Here is a 21,125-nt window from a genome sequence, read left to right as displayed (position 1 = left end):
GTACGACGCTGAAAATTTTAGTGTCACAATGCCTGAACAACTTTTTCTAGTGTGGTCATGGTAGATGAACAAACATTGTTATTTGTGTAAGTTATTTTGCTTAAATATAACTGGACCATTCCATGCCAAACGTCCCAGCCACTTTGGCGACCATCTGAATTGTATTTGAAAAAAAAAGTGCTGACTTACTGCGTTGAAAACAGTGAACTGCTAGAATATTTCAGCGAGAAAAAAGTTTTGTTCATGTGGCTGGCTTATAACTTCCTGGCATAATGCCGTCTGTGTGCTGTTTGTGGAAATTTTTGTTTTAAAACTACCGCTTATTTTTTCTAAAGCAAATTCGGTCTACCTGTTAAGTAAATGTGCTTCTGTAAGGTATTTGAAGCTCAATAGTAATAGTGCAATTTTTTAGCCACATTCGCTTCCAAGAATAAAGCCAAAATGTGTTATGTTTGCATTTTTTATTGCAATATTGCACTTTGTATGAATATCTGAGCAGTGAATATTTACTCCACAGAAGGTATATTTTGAGGAAAAAAATATCTTTAGACCTCTCAAGCTGCTGAAATATACGAGAAAATATCACGAATTTCACAAAATTGTGATTTTTGTCCGTATTGAGATGCAATTTGCTCCATGTTGTGACACAATGAAAACTCATTATTATACCTAAATTGTAAGAAAATGAAATTCTTTCTGTAATAAAAATCTTATCGCAAAAAGGACAGGAAAGAGCGCTGTCAACTGAATTTTATTGAAGGTGATACGAGCGTTTTTATACTGAGCACAAGACCAGGGCTCATCTGCAACAACACATGTGTGACCATGACAAAATAAGTTTAACCGAGAAAAGAATACTCTTTTTCGGAAAAGATAAGTGAAGGTGTACTGATGCATTGATCCTTGGCCTTCCTGATAAAGAGTTCTAAAATCTCTCATTTTTCTGCTTGCTTTTTTTTCAAAAACCGTGTTTTATGAAACCTAGGACTACACTTACATTCTTTACGGTGTCCGGCCATGAGACTACTATAGCTCTTCTTAACATTTAAAGCATGCCGTCTTGCTTGATCATTGAAGCATTGCCCAGTTTGTCCTGTTTACTTTTCCACATGTTAGCGGTATCTTATACACATTAGATTGGCATTCAGTAAACCTATTCTAGTGACGAATAGTGCAAGATTGACTATTCCTGTTGCTGTAAGTACATGCACTTTTGAAAGCTTGCAAGGGGTGGAAAACAACAATGTCATATCTGCTGGCTCTTTTCCTAAAATTGTGAGACACCTTATGTACGTAGTACCGTGTGACATGCAAAGGTGATTGGTCATTCTCTTTTTCTTTTGGTCCTGCTTCCTTTAACTTTACTTTCTGCAGGAGGGTTTCACAAACAAGTGTGATGATGCTGTTGGGGTATTGACTGGTGCTATCAGCCCAGGAGTGCTAAGAATGTTCTGCCTTTTGATAGTGGGCATTCAAAATTAGTAGAAAGAGGAATTGATACCTCATGTACTCAGGCCACCCTTCAGAAGTCATGTTAGCACAAGGGTGAGGTCAGGTTTAAAAACCAGATTAAAAGACTAAAAGATGCTGGGTATCCCAACAGAATCATCACACCCGTTTGCAAAACCCTCCTGCAGAAAGTAAAGTTAGACAGCACCAACAAAAAACAATGACCAAAACCTTTGCATGTTATACCACATCATGTGTCTCACAATTAAAAAAATAGCCAGCACATATGATATTAGCGTGTTGTTTTCCACCCCTTGCAAGCTTTCAAAAGTGTATGTACTAAACAGCAACAGGAATAGTCAATCTTGCCCCATTCGTCACGAGAATAGGTTTACTTAATGCCAATTTAATGTTTGTAGAAGTATTTTTTATCAGGTAAACCAATGATCAGTGCATCACTACATGTTCACTTATCCTTTCCGAGAGGGAGTATTCTTTTCACGGTTAAAGATTATTTTGTAGGGCTCACACGTGTCGTCGCGCATGAACACGGTTCTTGTACTCCGTATAAAAGCGCTCGTAGCACATTCATTAAATTCAGTTGACAGTCGGTGCTCTTTCCTGTCCTCTCTGTCTCTTCCGAAAGTTGTCGCGCTGTGACTAGCACACAACCACGATGAACCAACTCTCCCAAATTAAGCTCTTGTTACGTAACACGTAGACCGAGTTTCGTATGAAAAGAAGGAGCGGTGCTTTTAAAATAAAATTTTTCACATACAACACCTAGACGGCATTCCAGAAAGTTCAGAAGGCAGCCACGTGACCAAATATTTTTCCTCTCCTAAATATTCCAGAAATTCACTATTTTCAATGCAGCACGAGTTTTTCGAATACATTTGAGATGGTTGCCAAAATGGCTGGGACATTTGGCATAAAGTGACCCAGCTGTGTCATTAGCCTTAATTATGCATTACCTCTTTTGTTTTTTGTGTGTTTTGACTCAGTTTTGTGTTCGTTTTTAGCTCATTGTGTTTCTGATCATTGTATTGGTTTCTTAAGTATTCGCTAAAGTTATATGTGCAAAAACCCGTATATGTTTGCATGTACATCATTTCTCATAACCAATTGTTATACATCCAGGAATACAAAGCTTAATCCACTGTGATTATATACATTTGAAAACACTATCCATATATATTTTTGTGTGCATCACTTCTTGGGAACGATTGTGTACATGAAGGCATATATAGTGAAATCATGGTGATTGTATATATTTGAAAGAATCATAAGTATATATATGCTTGTATTTCATTCCTATTAACCGATTGTGTACATGAAGGAGTATTAAACTGGAAACCACTGGGATTGTAGATACTTGAAAGAATTATAGGGATATATTAGCGTATATTTCATTTGTAGTCTCTATGTACTTGAAGCAGTATACTAAACTGAAACCAGTGTGCAGTATACTAAACTGAAACCAGTGTAATTGTATGTTGCAAAGAATTGTCAATGAAGTGAAACTGAATAAATATAATAAACATTTGAGGTGTTGCATGTGTAGTGTACGTATACGTGAACGTATATCTGGTGAAAAAGTTGTGTGGCAGAAGAAAAGTTTGTTTTATTTGCCTAATAAATAAACGCAATATGCAAGGGCAGCAAGGCTTCATTTTCTGTAACGCGCATTATGCATATACTGTGAAGTATATATAGATCCAGCACAAGTTCATACACAATGGCACGCGTTTATATTTTTGCCCAGACGCAATGAATGGAGCTCGACAGGTGGCGCACCATTGATAATGAAGACCACTTTCTTCAAGTAGTGTGTAATCAGTGCATGCTGATATCTATTAGTGCAGTCTAAAAGAATACTGGCACCCCTGCAATGGGCACTCAACACCCTTGTGCACCCTTCTCGCACCCTCCTCAGAGGGTGCTAAAAAAGTGATGGACATCGAAGGCACCCTTCCTTAAGGGTGTTTTTTTAACACCCTACAGTTTTTTTACATGTACACCCTATTCTAAGGGTGCATGAAAAAGCACCCTTTTTGGAAGGTGCTGAATTAACACCCTTAGGGTGTCGTCCACGGGACAAGCTCATTTACACCCTTCTGGGTGTAAAAATTTTTACTGTGTATGATGAAAAGATGCGAGATTGTGGTACTTGGAGTGTTAACTAGATGGACGGATGGATAGATGGACGCACGGACGGATGGACGGACGGACGGACGGACGGACAGACAGACAGACAGACAGACAGACAGACAGACAGACGCGGCCAGTGGGTGATTCACCGTTCGCCAATAAAACTCTCCGAAGCTTCGCCCCACTCATCATCATTCACTCCGTGGATATGTTGCGATATTTTTCTAAAAAAAGAACTTCATGCACTGAAATAAGTATGTTTGTCTAGAGCCAGCTGTGCATATAAAATTGTTAGGTAACTTTTGAGGCAGTCGGAAGACACGGTACACCTTTATAATCCCACTTTCGTTTTCGGAGCGCATCGGTCCGAAAACTTTCAGCTCCTAGCTTTATTACACCTTGTGTTTGTCGTTCTTGTCGATAGCTTAGATTATGGGGGTAAAGATGGTCTTCAGCAAGTGTAAATTTTGCGGCAACCCATGCAATTCTCTTGTAAATGCGAACAAATGCCTGTCACGTACCGAGGCGCCGAACGCTGAATCAGCAAGCACTCGTCGGCCAACCGTCTGCGTCAGTGTCGTGTCGCTGCAGTGTAAACGTGCCCGGACGGAGAAAAAAAAGCCTAGTACGCGAGGACGCGCTCCGTCCCGTATCTGCGCAAACCATAATTAAGGTAGTATCTCGGGTAAACAACCACACAAGTAGGAGCAGCATCCACAGTCATTCTACATTGTCACGGGAAATTCCTGTCCTATGAAGGAAGCGTAACGTTGCAGGAAATAGCACCCTCCCACTCGCACTGTTAAGCTCACGAGCGCATAGGTGATTATAAATTAACATTTGATCATTACTGATAGTTGGGCTAGTTGGTGATACATTATGGGTGAATTAGAGCACAGGCTCACGGGATGAAGATAATTATGGGACACAAACAAGCGCACGTTGTCCCTTCTCTTCGTCCCGTGAGTTCGTGCGCTGTTTCCGCCCTTAATTATTTGATCATGCCGACATTTTCACTACAGATTCCCGTATAATCGAAATAGCTCGCCCAGCAACACAGTAGCAGGGCGCCATCGACGATGCGACCTACAGTAATGACTAACCATGGCATTGACGCATAAACAGCGGACTTCACAGACGGTGCCACTGGGATAGCGTAGGCAGGGATGGAGGTTTCATAGCGTTTGAAGATTTCTCATTTCTGCAAGTGCTCAACAAACCTAATCTGTCTCCAGTGGTTTGAGGGTTCAACTTGAAGTGTTTGACTCGGCTTTCTTCCTCGATGGTCGAGCCACAGCGCAGGGTGTGCACGTAGTGGTTAGGTATCAATGCTAACGATCCTCGCTCCACCCCTTTTCTACAAATGCAAGCGGTACTTTTTCTCCTCTATCATACGCTCTCGAATTGAAATATTACGATGGAAATGAAGAGTATATGAGTGAAAGAGTACGATTTTAAACGTTTCTAGGTGTCACTCTCCGCCTTTTGAATTTACCCATCTGTGCATTGGCTTTTCTGGGAAGTTGGGAATATTATGTGTAGTTGTTTCATTAAACTGGTTACTAGTCACACCGTATGTCTGTCGTCTGTTTCTTCTAGTGTACGCGCCCAAGAAGGTGGACTACTTCATTTCTCTCTGTAAACCTTGTATACAAGGTTTTCCTCGGTAGCATACGTTGACAGTGTCACATCATCATAGAGTGCCAACGAACAAAGCCAAGTAAGCTTCTTTGGGCCGTTTATTCCAACCTATAGATATCGCATAATATTAATTTCAGTGCGCTTAATTGGCTGGTAGAGAAAAGGTGGGCCCGTGGTTGCTTCAGTCACTGAACACACCAGACTCCACATCATGCTAAGTGACCCTCTCTCTAGAGGTGATAGTCTGAGAACTCGGTGCTCAGAACGCTTGGAAAGAAAAGGTACACCCGCCTCAGTCGGCTCAGAGGCAAAGACCATCGTCTCTTCTTCTAAGTCGACATGTTGGACCTCCTGCGCCCCGCTCTGAAAGCTGTTTGCAACCGACGTGGTTTCGCAATGCCTCCAAGATTGGACACATTGTAAGCCTTTTGTACTTTGCCTTGCTTTGCCCGTGATGTTCTACAAGCGACACACTGCCATTCCCTACAAATGGGCGTACCACCACTCCTGGAGTCGCAATCACTGGCTTCCGGTCACTCCGCTGGGCGGCCGCAGCGAAAAAGTTATCGGGTTCGGTTTCCCTTCAAGAGGGACGCAGCGCGAGCAAGCGCCATTTTGCAAAAAAAAAAAGCAGTTCGTACCTAGCAGCCGAGCAGTGTGGTTCTTCCATCGGAACACCACGAAAACCCCGCAACGTAACACTTGCGACGAGGCAGGGATTGTGAAGCGAGCGCCGCTTCGAGTTCATGTGCAATATAGCTACAGGAGGAATGTACGGCGCCATCGAGCCTTTTTCGGGAAAGTCCCGGGCGTCATGGATCCAGCATGTCAACTTCTACTTTGTGGCGAACGACGTCAGCAATGAAGAAAGTAAACGGGCCCTCCTCATCACGCTATGCGGTGCGGAAACATTAGAAACTGCGCGCGCGCTGGTCGCGCTGAAAACTCCAGGAGAGGTCAGCTTCAGCGAATAGGTGACACTTCTCCAATGGCATTTCGACCCAAGACTATCGGAGCTGTACGGCCGGTACGTCTTCCAGCGATGAGACCAAAACCCCGGTCAGTTGTTAGCAGATATATGTCGCAGCCCTCAAGAGTTTGACAGTGGACTGCAACTTTGGTGTGCCAGCAGCTACGCCTGCAACATCGACGTCAGGGGGAAACCAAGAGCCCGTTTCACAGTGGAACCCAACTATGCTGCCGCAAGACATCATGCTGCGAGACAGGTTCGTTTGTGGCATCCGCGACGAACATCTCCAACAGTTCCTATTTGCCGAAAAGGAGCTGAATTTCCAACGTGCTTTGGATATATATAGCCTTATCAGCGGAGAGTGCATCAAGGCAGCAGTGGGAAATCAGAGCTGCAATGAACTCAGGAGAGGTCCACAAAGCCACTCCCAACAAGCAAGAAGACGAGAAACTGTCTTCCCAACGCCGTTGCTACCATGGTGTGACGGCAGGCACGACCCTTCAACATGCAAGTTCAAAACCGGAGAGTGCCGTTTTTGCTCGAAAGTGGGCCATGTCGGAGATGGCTTCATTGCACGCAAGAAGGAAAAGAAAGCACGCGCCAACACCAGGGAACAGACGCACAGTGTCAACCCACTTTCTGCGTATCATGAGACTGGATGCAGTGATCAGACTTACGAGCTCCATGCACTAAGTGGGCACACACACACTGCCCCATGCTCCTCGTAGACGTAGAATTGGAGTGGAAATCCTTTTAATTCTAAGTGAGTACGAGTGCCACTCGCACCATCATAAGCGGGGAGACATGCCACGAAGCGTGGTTATGGGACGCCCCCCAGTTTTCACGGGAGCCACTCGACTTGCGCACTTGGTCGGGAGAAGAACTGCGTGTCCTGGGAACCGCCCACTTTCGGGTCAAGTTCAAAGCAGACGACTGCGTGATATACTGTTACTGGTAATGAGAGGAGCTGGATGCAACCTCTTAGGATGAGACTGGCTTGCTCCTCTCCATATCCAGGTTCACGGAATCAACCAGGTGCAACATTCAACCGATGAGATCAAGGAAGTCACCTTGCGGCACCACGACGTGTTCAGAGAGGATATCGATGGTTACACAGACCCATCTGGAATTCGAAAAAGACGCCAGCCCCAGATTATTCAAGGCTCGTCCTGTGCCTCTTGCCCTGCAGGGACCCATGGAATATGAACTTGACCGTCTGCAACATCAGGGCATCCTCTCACCGATACAGCATTCCAACTGTGTGACACCACCGGTTCTCGTTCAGAAAAATGATGGAACATTGCGTGTGTGCGATGACTACAAAAGCACTGTTAACGCAGCGGCGAAGAAGGCCTCATACCCTCTTCCAACTAGAGCAAAGGTGTTCGCGAACTTGCGCGGCGGAACACTTTTTTTGGACGTTGGATTTGTACCAAGCCTACCAGCAGCTGCAAGTCGACGACAAAACAGCAACGCTCCTCACGGTGAATACAACCAGAAGACTGTTCAAAGTGAATCGACTTCTGTTCGGATGGAAGGATGAATGGCTGGATTGATATGGCTGTACCCTTTAGATCAGGTGGTGGCTAACGCCTCATACCCGTAATACATAGTAAACCAAAAACTATATTTATCTTTTTCTTTTAAGTAGTGGAGTTAAGGACTGGTACTTTGCAGTGAAGGATTTAATTTTCACTCGTGCTTTGATTGTAGCCACCAATAAGGCCATCTCCTTATAGTTATTTCTACCCGCTTAAAGTCTATTTTGCCCTCCCTGTCCCTAAACCCCAGTGCTTAGAAAAACTCTGCGCCATCATCCTGAGCTATAGGGTGAAGCCCTTTACAGAACATGATCAAGTGCTCGGCAGTTTCCTCCTCCTCTCCACACGCGCTGCATATCGTGTCTACCCCTTCGTATTTGGCCCGATAAGTCTTGGTTCGCAGTACTCCCGTCCTGGCCTCAAACAGTATACGTCCCCGAGTATTATCATATATGATACTTTCCTTGGTAATTTCCTGCTTAAAAGTACGATAGATCTCTAGTGCCGGCTTCTTAACCATGCCAAGTCTCCACATGTCGGTCTCCGTTTCCTTCACCTTTTTCTTAACCGATAGTTCTTTTTGGTTTGGCCCCCTGCTGTTTTCTAAGTATTTACCCATCAATTTTCTGTTTCGATTCCTTCATTTTGTGTCGGCATTCCTCATGTACAAGTAGCGAAAAATCTTCCTAGCCCAACGCTCATCCCCCATTTCTCTCAATCGCTTCTCAAATTTTATCTTGCTGCTAGCTTTCCTGCCCTCGAATGATGTCCACCCCATGTCACCTTGCACTCCCTGATTTGGTGTATTCCCGTGAGCTCCTAAAGCAAGCCTACCTATTCCTAGTTGCTTAATTTCTAATCTTGCTTGAACTTCTGATCTCATGCCCAAGACCGCATTGCCGAACGTCAGCCCACGAACCAGGACCCCTTTCCATATTCCTCTCACAACATCATACCTATTGTAATTCAACAGTGCCCTATTTTTCATCAGCGCTGCATCCCTGTTACCTTTAGTCATTACTTATATTTCGTGTTCCCTTAGGTACTCGGTCCCATTGCTTATCCATATGGCCAGATATTTGTATTTATCTGTGATCTCTAGCGTGACCTCCTGTATCCTAAGCTCCTTACCTTCACTATCATTTATCCGCCGCACCTGCCATCTTCCAACGAATGATGGAGGTTAAACTGGCCGACATCCCGGGCGTGAGTGTCTGCTTTGATGATATCATTATCAGCGGTAAAGATGCTTGTGAGCACGAAGATCGTCTGAAGCAGGTTTTAACGAAACTAAGTGAGAGAGGCCTACGTCTAAGGAAAGACAAGTGCGACTTTGGCATCCCTTCTGTTCAGTTCTTGGGACACCGAATAGATGCCAACGGGGTGCACGCCACCGAGATCAAAATTGAAGCCATACTTCGGGCACCCAAACCAACTGACAAAACATCTCTTCGAGCATTTCTTGGGCTGATCTCGTTCTATGACCGCTTCCTTAAGAACAGGGCACATGTCGCAGCGAAGCTGTACAAACTGCTAGAGAAAAATGCGCACTGGAAGTGGGAAGCGGAGCATGAAACCGCCTTTGAAGAGCTCAAACACATGGTCCGCACTTACTTTCACAGCGCTTGTGCATTACGATGAAACCAAACCCCTTCTCTTGTCTGTAGACGCGTCACCATACGGTATCGGGGCAGTGCTGGCTCAGAAGACGCTCTTGGCCGAGAGGCTCCCATAGCATTCGCTTCGCGGACGATGGGGATCGAGGAAAAGAACTGTTCTCAGCTTGACAAAGAAGGATTGGCCATTGTATACGGCGCCAGCCATTTCCATAAGTACACCACTGGCCGGTAAGTAACCGTATAATAACAGACCATCAACCACTTATTGGTATCATGAGCGAAAAGAAACAAGTGCCGTCGGTACTGTCGCTCAGAATGACTAGCTGCTGTCTAAAGCTAGCCACCTATAATTACAAACTGGTGTACAGACCAGGCCAGAGGCACCAAAATGCTGACGCTCTCAGCAGACTTCCGCTGCCAGCGCGCGTTGATTAGCCTTATCCGCTAGAAGTCGTGCTCATGTTGGTTTCCACGCCAAGCATTGAGTTAGCGCCAAGAAAGCTGGGTGAAATGACCCAACAAGACCCAGTATTGTCTCGTGTGAAAGAAGCGGTCAGAATCGGTAAACTACGCAAGCAAGCCAATGAGGAGTTTGCAGCATACAGGAATCCCGAAGCTGAACTCTCCATTCAGGAGGGCTGCCTAATTAAGGGCTGTAGAGCGGTGATTCCTCTCAAAGCGACGGCTGTATTGGGCCTGGCCCACAAGAACCACAGAGGAATTGTTGCAATGAAAGCCTGCGCCAGAAGTTACTTTTGGTGACCAGGTGTTGACAGCGACATTGAAAAGTGGCAAGAAACTGTGTAACACGTCGCCAGCACCAAAAACCAACAGGCAAAGCACCCACGCCTCAGTGGGAGCGCGCAACGTACATCACCTTGGCACACCATTTATGCGGACTATGCTGGCCCTGGGGAAGATGTTGCTAGTGGTGATCGATGCGTTCACCAAGTGGCTAAAAGTGCACTGCATGCGCAACATTCAAAATGCCACATTGATCAAGGAAATGCGAAACCTTTTCACAACGTTTGGGCTCCCCAAAAAGCTCGTGATGGACGATGGCCCGTCTTTTGTTTCCTCAGTATTTCAGAAATTCTCGAAAAAGAACGGGGTAACACATGTCACCATTCCTCCACTAACGGCCAAGCAGAAAGGATGGTGTTCGAAACAAAACAGGCGTTAACCAAGAACCAAACAGGAACATTCGCATGTAGGCTGGCACGGTTCCTGCTTAAGCAATACAGCACTGTGTCAACGGCGACGGGAAAAACACCAGCCATTCTAATGTTCGGGCGTGAAATAGTCACTGCGCACACACAACTCCAGCCCCAGCCGTCTCAGGAAGCACCTTCGAACACCAGAGAGTATAGCTCCCCGAGGGAAATTTCTGTGGCGCAAGCCGTATTCATCCGAAATTTTGGAGGCAGCCCTGCATTGATGGAAGAAAGTGTAATGGAGAGGTTCGGGCCCAGGTCTTGGGTGATTTAAACGTGGAACAGAGACGTTTCGAAGGCGCCTAGACCACATAAAAACCGCTGTCGACCAAAGTCAGGCAGAGGACCACATGCCAAGCGGGGATGGAGAGCAAGGCGCAACGACTCGGCAAGTCACTGTTCCGGCTCCGCACATGCTGGAGCCACCAGCAGACTCTCCTCTGGATCTAACAGCAGACTCCCCTGTGTCATCAAGCTTCAGCCTAACAGAACAGCCAGGGTCACCAGAACCAGTGACCCAGATGGACACAACGGCATCACATCCGCAGCGACATCGCCAACTGTCAGATCGCTTTGGTGACTTCATCTAAGAGGGAAAGGATGTGATGTTCTACAAGCGACGCACTGCCGTTTCTGGCAAATGGGCGTACCACCACTCCAGGAGTCGCAATCACTGGCTCCCGGTCACTCCGCCGGGTGGTCGGAGCGAAAGGGACATTGGGTTACGGTTTCCCTTCAAGTGGGACGCAGCGCACGGATCGCGCATTCCGCGAATGGCGGCGTTTTGCAAAAACAAAGCAGTTCATACCCAGCAGCCGAGCAGTGTGGTTCTTCCATCGGAACACCACAAAAACCCCGCAACGTAACATACACAACCTGCGGGATTGGCGCACCTTTAACCAAAAAACGTCATGCGATAAAACCGTCATGTGACTTCACAATGACGTCACACAATTTGTCAGTATATGACGTCATTAGAACATCACATGGCGACGTCATCGCGTGGCAATGGTGTTTTGCATTGCTCTTGTTGACACCAGCGACGGCGGACAGAGACACGAGACGCCGCTCAACACCGTAAAGTACGCTTTGCGCAATAACGTAATGCAATGCGGTCAAGAACAAATACTGCACTGCGGTGAACCACAATTGTTTTCTGTACTTCAACTTGTTTTGCACTGCCTCCGGGATCGGCCCACCTTTGACGAAGAAAACGCCATTTGTCAAAACTGCCATATGACGTCATAATGACGTCACACAATTTGTCAAATCATGGCGTCATGATAGCGCCTCATGGTGATGTCATATCGTGGTGATGGTTTTCTGCATCGCTGGTGTTGACGCCACCGACGGGGGACAGCGACACGAGACGCCACTTAATACCGTAAAGTATGTATCGCACGATAAAGTAAAGCTATGTGGGGAAACACAAGTACTACATTGCGGTGAAGCATTATTGTTATGCAGTTAAGCATACTAGGAATAGAAAGAGGCACAGTGGAGCAGCCAGAGGTATGGCTTGGAGAGGGTGGGCTCTTATCCTCTCCCCCTTTAATTCCTTACACTGCATAGGATTGTATATTTTGCGCGCGTGTGTGTGTGCATGCATAAAATCTCGGACATACAAACCACACACACAAGCATACATGAAGGCCCGCCTCCACTGCCCCGCCGCGGTGGTCTAGTGGCTAAGGTACTCGGCTGCTGACCCGCACGTCGCGGGTTCAAATCCCGGCTGCGGCGGCTGCATTTCCGATGGAGGCGGAAATGTTGTAGGCCCGTGTACTCAGATTTGGGTGCACGTTAAAGAACCCCAGGTGGTCGAAATTTCCGGAGCCCTCCACTACGGCGTCTCTCATAATCATATGGTGGTTTTGGGACGTTAAACCCCACATATCAATCAAGGCCCGCCTCCAGTTAAGGCATGCGCAGGGTTCTTCAGGGGGGAGGGGTTACATTCATCTAGGAAAAGCGCCCCTTGACCTCCCCTGCGCACACTTATGCTTGTCACAGGCGAACAGGTAATGTTCGTGGTAAAGAAAATGACACTCGTTATAAAGGAAAACATAACACATGACTTAACAAACAACTAAGTTTGGTGCAGCTACGTAGGATGCACATATCTCTCCAAAATATAAAAGAATCAAATGGCAACCCTGTGTTTATTTTCGAGCCACTTCAGTCTATGTACGGGGCGGACTTCGCGCTCCTCTCTTCTCGTAGCTAGGGGTGGGGGGGGGGGAGATGCTACTCTCGTGCATCCCCCTCTGCTCACGCCTATGCTTTCTTTAAGGACGAAAAGGTGACATTCCAGACAAGTGACACTCGTTATGAAGGAAAACAAAACGCAGAGTGACCTAAGCAAACAACGAAGTTTAATGCAGCCATAAAGGACGCCAGGTTATCAATGTGCGCCAATGCTTTCAGAAGAGGAAAGATTATATTCGCGATAAGAAAAGCGACACTGGTTTTAAAGGAAAACAAAACACAGAGTGACCGAAACAATCAAACGACAAAGTCTCGAGCATATATAATAGGAGTCACATATCTCTCCGAAACATCCAAAGGGTACCCAAGAGCACCGCTGTGTTTATTTGCGAGCCACGTCATGAACAGGGCATCGAAAGGGGCGTCTCATTTTATCATCGCTGAGACAGCCGAATGATTCAGCAAAATCTTCAACATACATCAGTGGCACGTTGGTCTCGAGCATCGCATCTCGCGACTGCTCTCCTTTACATCGCTGGTGGCTGCTGATGATGTAAAAAAACTGCGCTTCAGACAGCTTCCAGAGGCTCCAGGCAGGCTTCATTACGTGCCATTCAGTCGAGTTCAATGCCTTGTGAGCAGTGGACAGTCCGAGCGCTGCGATAATCACCTCACGAGAGTCAATATTGTCCAAGGGAAAGTCCTTAAAGTAGTTTTCGGCGAAGCACTCGTATAGCCTTCCGATGTTAGCAGCGGTCTTGGATTTCCACTTGATCAAGTTCAGCGTGATTCCCCAAAAGCTTTCAGCCAGGAGCCAGCCGAGAAGAGCCATGTTCGGGAGGCGCGATTTACTCGGTGGACCGGAGCGGATGTAACTGTACGACGCGGGTGATAGTAGGATGTAGCGGTCTTCCACAATTGACACGTCCCGATGACGGAGCGTCTTCGTCGCACTCAAGGCTGAGAGCCGGTTGGCGGCGACCTTAACTTCAAAAGCGTAAGCTCTCAGAAGGTTCTCGCCGAAGTCTAGCGTGGCCTCTGGGACCTGGACGGGAGTTTTGCTTATAGCCGAGGGTGTCAGTAATTCTACTTTCTTGAAAAACTTCTCCAACCTGTCCAGGTCTTCGGTGTCGAAGACGGCACTCTCTTTAAAGTGTTCGCGAGCGGCGTCCTTTATGGTGGCGAATATGTGTCTCGCTTGCAAATCCTTCTCCTCGCTGGTCAGGAATTCCGCTTCGAACAAGTCCCAGATATGCCACATTGAGATCATGCTTTCTGAGCAGGTTTGAAATAGGGGAGGCAAAAATTCACCTTCAGGCACGTCCAACCCATCGACAGCACTTAAGAGCGCGTGCCATAGAAGATATGCTCCCTTCAAGCTTGGACTCTTGTTTCCGTTGAACATGTAGTACAGATGGCGAATTTCCCGGATACCATAAACTTCTATAATCCGCACGTCTTTTAAAGAGAAACCAAGGACATTCATTGCAGCTCCGATGTCTCTGATGTTCCAAACTTCTTGACTAAATTCACTGCTGCTATTGGCTGTGACTTGGTACTGTGCCTCCCATCTATGCTCCCCCAGAAAAAAATTGCACAGCGCTGTCACCAGTTTAACCATATCGTTTAGTGTCACAGTCACGTTCGTAGTTCGTCGCATGGCTTCAACTGCAGCAGTCAGAGTGACGCGATAACGGCCACGAACACCGCAAACGTCAGCAGTGAACTGTAGGCTCACTGTGTTATTGTCGATGTGAATGTTTATGACTGATGACAAAAAGTACCTCATCGACACGGTAGCACAGAATATCATGGCTTCTCGAGCGCTGGCTTTCCCCAGGAGGTCTCTCGCGTCTCGCAGAAAAGCATTAGCCAGGGACGAGACGAAGTCGTCGTAGTGCGCGATAGCCCGTACGCACGTTCTGAAGTAGGCGATGAGAAAACGTCCCACCGGGCCCATTGGCACGTCCGCACTCATCGCACCGGTTATTACGGCGTGCAAAGGCCGATAGCGCTCGATGGTGTACCTCGAGAGTGCGCCTTCAGTTACTTCCGGGCAGACGTAGGTGAAAAAATTCTTGCACGGTAAAGCGGTCGTATTGACGTATCTGGCTAACCATTCCACCTCATCTGGGCAGCAGAACGGTGTGATTGCTATGGAGGTAGGCCCAGCACTGCCCCTATGTCTCCTGAATAAGTAGACACCGACGAACACGATCACCACCCCGAACACCAGGAATGCCGCTACGCCGCAGACTATCAGGGCTGCGCGGCGATTGTTGCACCTGATGGAGGTAGGAGTGGCAAACCTGGGAGGAGCTCTGAGATCTGCGCTTCCCGGTTGTGGCGAGACCATCAGTTGCAGACCGTCAGTGTGCGCCATGATTCACTTCTTCTTCCTCTTCAGATCACGCGGACATTCACCATGAACGTGCATCAGCAGAGATGGTGATGTCGACCTATGTTTCTATTGAGAAATTTCCCGAAGAAGGCTGTAGTATGGCTGCTGTACCTTCCAAATCAAAGTCCTGTGGATGTGGTGAAGAAAGGAGCAACTAAAATGTGAAATGAAAGATTTGGCTATTTATTAGGCGATCTTGGCGAACTTTTTGAGCATGGTCAGAAAAACACCAGGCCTGCACGGAAGGCGCAGCGCAGTCATAGGGAAAGCTAGAAGAGCGACCTTTCAGAGCCTTTCCAAAACACTCATAGGGTAACTACTGCAAGCACACTTGCTTGATGCCCACTGGGGCATTAATAATAAACATTTGGGTAGCAGGCCGGCATTCGCTATGCTATTTTGCGTCATTCATCTGGGAAGCGTGGTATCCCCTAAACACTTGCAAGGAATTTCGTGCCAATTATTCATGCAGTGGCTGACGACGACGAGGAATTATGGCTGAAGTGGGTATGCGCCACAGTTTATAGGGGAACAAGAACAAACTTTTGTAATGGGTTGGATCATTGGGCGGCTCACTCGTTACGCTATTCGCATTGTGCGACCACTGGTTGTTCTTTCGCTGTTTTAAAACGCTTTATAAGTTACATTAACGCGATTTCTTTCCCGACAAGCCTGCCTAAGGCAAGTTTGCCAACAAGTCACAAGCACCAGCGTAGCTCAGTCATTCTTTCGTTGGCACTCACGCGCGTCGGACGCAAGAATCATGTGCTCCGTAGGAGCGGCGTTTGCGGCACATACTAGCCGCGGTAACAGGATGACCGAAGACCAAGACGCAGGATATGAGATTATTTTGCCACCACTGCCCAAGGGACGCGTCGCGCAAAACACCGTGTTTTTACACGGTGATGTGCGCGGCAGACCGTATCGAGTCGAAGATTTCCGAGACGCGCTCGGACCTACAGGACTGCTGCCGGAGGTGTTGGCACTGGGGGCCTACCAGATAAATCATGTCTGGGCAGTCACCATGAACAACGCGGACGCTACGAAACGCTTGCTGGATGTGAAGGAGTTGAAAGTCAAGGGCCGACGCTGCATCATCGTAGACCCCCAGGATCAGCAGGTGCGGCTGCGTCTTCATTGGCTGCTGTACGGCGTCAACGATGAAGACGTGCGAACGGCGTTGGCGGCTTATGGGAAGGTCGTACAAGTCACAAGGGAGCATTGGCGTGTTCAGGGTGTCAGCGACAAGGGTTCAACCACACGGACTGTGCTTCTTAAGCTCAAGAGTGGCGTGAAGGTTGAAGATCTCCCCCATCAAATCAGGGTGGCTGGTGAACTGGCACTTGTGGTTGCACCTGGTCGGCCAATGCAGTGTCTGCGCTGCCAAGGTACCGGTCATGTTAGAAGAGAGTGCAAGGTTCCCCGATGCTCGCGTTGTCGGCGGTTCGGCCACAGCGAAGATGCGTGCATGCGCACGTACGCATCGGCTATCGGATCAGCCGAAGGTGACGACACAGCAGAGTTGGTGATGGACGTGTCCGAGGCTGAAGACGCGGCGAAAGGCGCAGGCGACGCGGTGAACCCTGAACCTTCAACAGGTACAGTTACACCGACTGGTGGGGATGAACCAACAGCCAAAGCAGACATAGCATCTGGGGAGCTGGTTACTCAAGAGCCAGCCGGCAAAATCGAAGAAGGCTTCACAAGCACCTCATCGAAGGAGCCTGAGCCGGTGGAATTAACCGAACTCCCGGTGTCGTGCGAGAGTATCAGTGGTGGGGCGCCAAGCAAAAGACCCCGTGAGCAGTCTGCAGGACGGCGTGAGGCGTCCAGCGAAAAGCAAGAAGAGGGGCCACCTGCGAAGGCGACTTCGTTCAGACGCAGCAGCACAAGGCTGCGTCCCAACCCGATATCGGACAATCACTGGCCACCTTTGTCCTCCAGTGGCACGGGTCCACCTGGAGGCTCCGAAGATGTCTAGCTCTATGCTAGACGCCGAAGGTAAGCACCGTGCCCCGGGCTAACTTCTTCACTGTGTAGACATGGCTGCTGTACCGAAACTTAGAGTGGCAACGTTAAATGTTAGAGGTCTCGCCGCCAAGCGGAAACAGAGCCAGGTCTACAGGCTACTTGTGGATCATGATCTGGATGTACTTGCTGTACAAGAAACAAAAGTAGACGGTGAGGAGGGGACCCGGGGCATGGTGCTGAGGTTTACGGCGCGTTACCACGCAGTTGTAAGTCAAGCAATAGGCACGTCTGCAGGCTGCGTTTTGTTCATTAAGAAGTTACCGGGTCTGGTAGTGCAAGATACCTTCGCTTGCCCAACTGGTAGATTAGTTTCCTGTGATTTTGTGTTCAATGAATGTCAGTGGCGTATAGTGTGTATTTATGCACCAACCATTTGTGAGGAGCGATCACTTTTTTTTTCAAGCCTAAAGCAGCACTTCACTTTGGAAAGGAAATCTGTATTACTTGGTGATTTTAACTGCGTCCTTAATGGGCGAGATCGAGCAAATGGACGCGTCAATTACGATAAAAGTAGTAGGATGCTAGCGGACGTAGTTAACCAATTCGAGTTAGAAGACGTGGGCAGCTGTATGGAGGGAACGCGGGAGGTGCGTTTCACACATTTTCAGGGGAATAGCCATGCGCGTCTTGATCGCATTTACGTGTCGCTTGAATTAATAGCCCACTGCAAGACATATGCTGTTTACCCAATACACTTTAGTGATCATTGTTTAGTTAAATGTGATATGGGAGAGAAAACACAAGGTGGAACTTTCTCATGGGAGCTGTGGAAGATGAATTCCACTCTGATCACTGACGAATATTTCCTAGATCAGGTTATGAACTGCATCAATGAAATAAAAATGGATGATGGAGCTAAACTTGCAGAACAATGGGAAGAGTTCAAGCAGCAAATAAAAATAAAAGCTATTGATCGTTCTTGCGCATTGAGTTATGAAAGGAAAAAGAAAGAAAAAGAACTCCGAAAGACTTTGGAAAGACTAGTAGATTTGGAGTGCAGACAACCGGGAGAGTATAAAATTGACATACGCAATATTAAGCAGAAACTTGCACTGCATGACGAGGAACGCTACCGCGGTGCACTCGTCCGTGCTAGGGCCGAGGCTTTAGCGGCTGGAGAGACGCCAACCAAAAGAGCGTTAGGGGTGGAGAAAACGAACGCTCGACGGAATCATATCGAGAAAATAGAGAAGGATGGTCGCGAAGTAACTGATACGGACAGCATTTTATCCGTATTTTCAAGTCATTTTGAAAACCTTTTTGCGTGTAGACAGGCAAACCTAGAAAGATTTAAAGACGAATATTTAGGACTCATGCCGCAAGTGAGTGAGGAAGTGAAAAACGCTTTGGAATTATCTATATCTGCATCTGAAGTGGAACGGGCGATTGATAAGTTAAATCCTGGGAAATCTCCAGGACCAGATGGTCTTTGTGCCAAGTGGTACAAATGTTTTAAAAGCGAATTGTCTTCAATACTTGCGGGCGTTTTTAATGAGGCATATGAGGAAAAGAAATTACCACCATCCTTTGGTGAATCGCGTACCGTTCTGATTCCGAAAACAGACGAGGTTGAAAAGCTTAGGCACGTCACAGCGTACAGGCCAATCGCACTTACAAACGTTGACTACAAAATATTAATGAAAATTTTGGTGGCCAGACTTCAGTCAGTAATAAAAGATATCGTCGGTCCACACCAAACGTGTGGAATAAAAGGTCGGTCCATAGTTACTAACGTTCATAAAATGCGATCCGTGCTCGAATGTGTTGACACCTGTCATGCTCGTGTGGCCATACTCCAGCTGGATCTGGAGAAAGCGTTTGATTGCGTTTCCCACGCTCTTTTGTTTGAAGTATTGAAGCACATTAATGTTGGTAAGATAATTATTGACGGAGTAGCCATGGCATATCGGAACGGCAGTACGAGACTAATTATCAACAAGACATTGGGCCCCCCCATAAGAATCGAGCGCTCAGTGCGTCAAGGTTGCCCTGTTAGTCCACTTTTGTTTTGCATCTATATTGAAACTTTATGTCAGTCGATATTGCAGAATGACATCATTAATGGGTTTAGAGTACAATCTTCAGAGGTCAAACTACTCGCATACGCTGATGATGTTGCGATTTGTAGCACTACCTATGTCGGTATTGAAGAATCAATCAGAGTTTCTAAATATTTCGCCGAGGTTACAGGAAGCCACATAAACTGGGGTAAATGCCTCGGCTTCTGGCATGGATATTGGCCTTCAACACCAGAATTTTTCGCAGCCATTAAATGGACAAGAACGCCAGTTAAATATCTTGGAGTACCGCTCGAGTCATACAGAAGTACTGATGAATATTGGACACAGCAAACGAAAGAAATTAAAGAAAAAGCGAATAGGTGGAATGCAACTTATCTGTCCATGTTTGCTAGGGCTACTGCATGCAACTGGTTTTTTGTGTCTAAGCTGTGGTATGTGATGCAAGTGCTGTACTGTTCCCGGGTCAATGTGCAAAAATTACATCGGGTGTTTGCAATATTTGTGTGGGGGTCTAACTGGGAAAGGTGCAGTCGCACGAATTTGTTTAGACGGGTGAAGTGTGGAGGCCTTGGGCTAGGACATCTGTTTATCAAACAGTTAGTAAATAGGTTTTTCTTTTTTCGTGAGACGAGAGATCCTTTCCTACTAACAGTGTGTCAAACAAGACTAAGTAGACTGTTGCCCGAGTTTGTTGTGAGCACCCATGTTACCCCAGGGGCTGTGCAAGGATACATGAAGGAAGTAGTGGCCAGCGTGCGGTTTTTGTGTGTTCGCTTTTCAACTGACTACCTGTGGTCTGTTGGAAAGAAAAAACTGTACAAAGATTTATGTGACACGATGCTTCCCGTCCCACTGTACAGAGCGCTATATACAGCACGCAAGGGTCAGAACGTACTTAAACGAGTTAAAAAAATGCCAGCAGCTCCAAGCGCGAAAACGTTCTTTTTCAAATTACACACTGGAACACTTCCTGTAAGAACCTTCCTAGAGGAGCGTGGGTTTTATATGCCTTGGGGATCTCACTGTCTAATCTGTAAGAAACCGGAAACTATTGACCATGTTTTCCTGCACTGTTGGGAAGGAGTTTATTTTTGGGACGTATTACAAAGGACAATCAAAAAAGAGTTTCCGTTAGACCCTCATGGTATCAGGTATTTGGCAATAGAGAACGAGGATGGATTACCTTTCGATTTTCTCATGATGACTGCCTTGCACAGTATATGGCGCTCTAGAATGGCTGGATTTCATTGTGACCCAGACAGAAGACCAGCAAGACAGTATTTTAAGGAAAGCATCTCAAGATTTCTTGAGGTAGTAAGAACAGACGAATGTGTACCTTCATGGGTAGAAAGGGTAGAAGCCCTACTGACCATGAAGGAATTCTAGGATGCGATGTGTTATAGTTAAGTTTTAAGTTTTTTTTGTATTGTATGTAGTGAATTGTAATATATCTTAGTAGCCCGTTTGTGAAGTTTACCGGAAATAAAGAAAAAAAAAACCCAGTGTAGCTCAGTGGTAGAATACTGGGCTGGCACCCAGTGGACCCGTGTTCGAGCCCCACTGTGTCTTTGGTGCTAGGTTTGCAACGAGTCACAAGCACCGGCGTAGCTCAGTGGTATATATAATACTGGGCTGGCACCCAGCAGACTCGTGCCCGGCTTTCTAGCCATGTGTCTTTGGTGCTAGGTTTTAAAGCAATTCTTAGCGAACTTCGGTGACTTTAAATCTATCTATCTATCTATCTATCTATCTATCTATCTATCTATCTATCTATCTATCTATCTATCTATCTATCTATCTATCTATCTATCTATCTATCTATCTATCTATCTATCTATCTATCTATCTATCTATCTATCTATCTATCTATCTATCTATC

Source organism: Rhipicephalus microplus, unplaced genomic scaffold (genome assembly GCF_043290135.1).
Source record: "Rhipicephalus microplus isolate Deutch F79 unplaced genomic scaffold, USDA_Rmic scaffold_94, whole genome shotgun sequence".
NCBI classification, from domain to species: domain Eukaryota; kingdom Metazoa; phylum Arthropoda; class Arachnida; order Ixodida; family Ixodidae; genus Rhipicephalus; species Rhipicephalus microplus.
Note: the sequence above shows the minus strand (reverse complement) of the source record.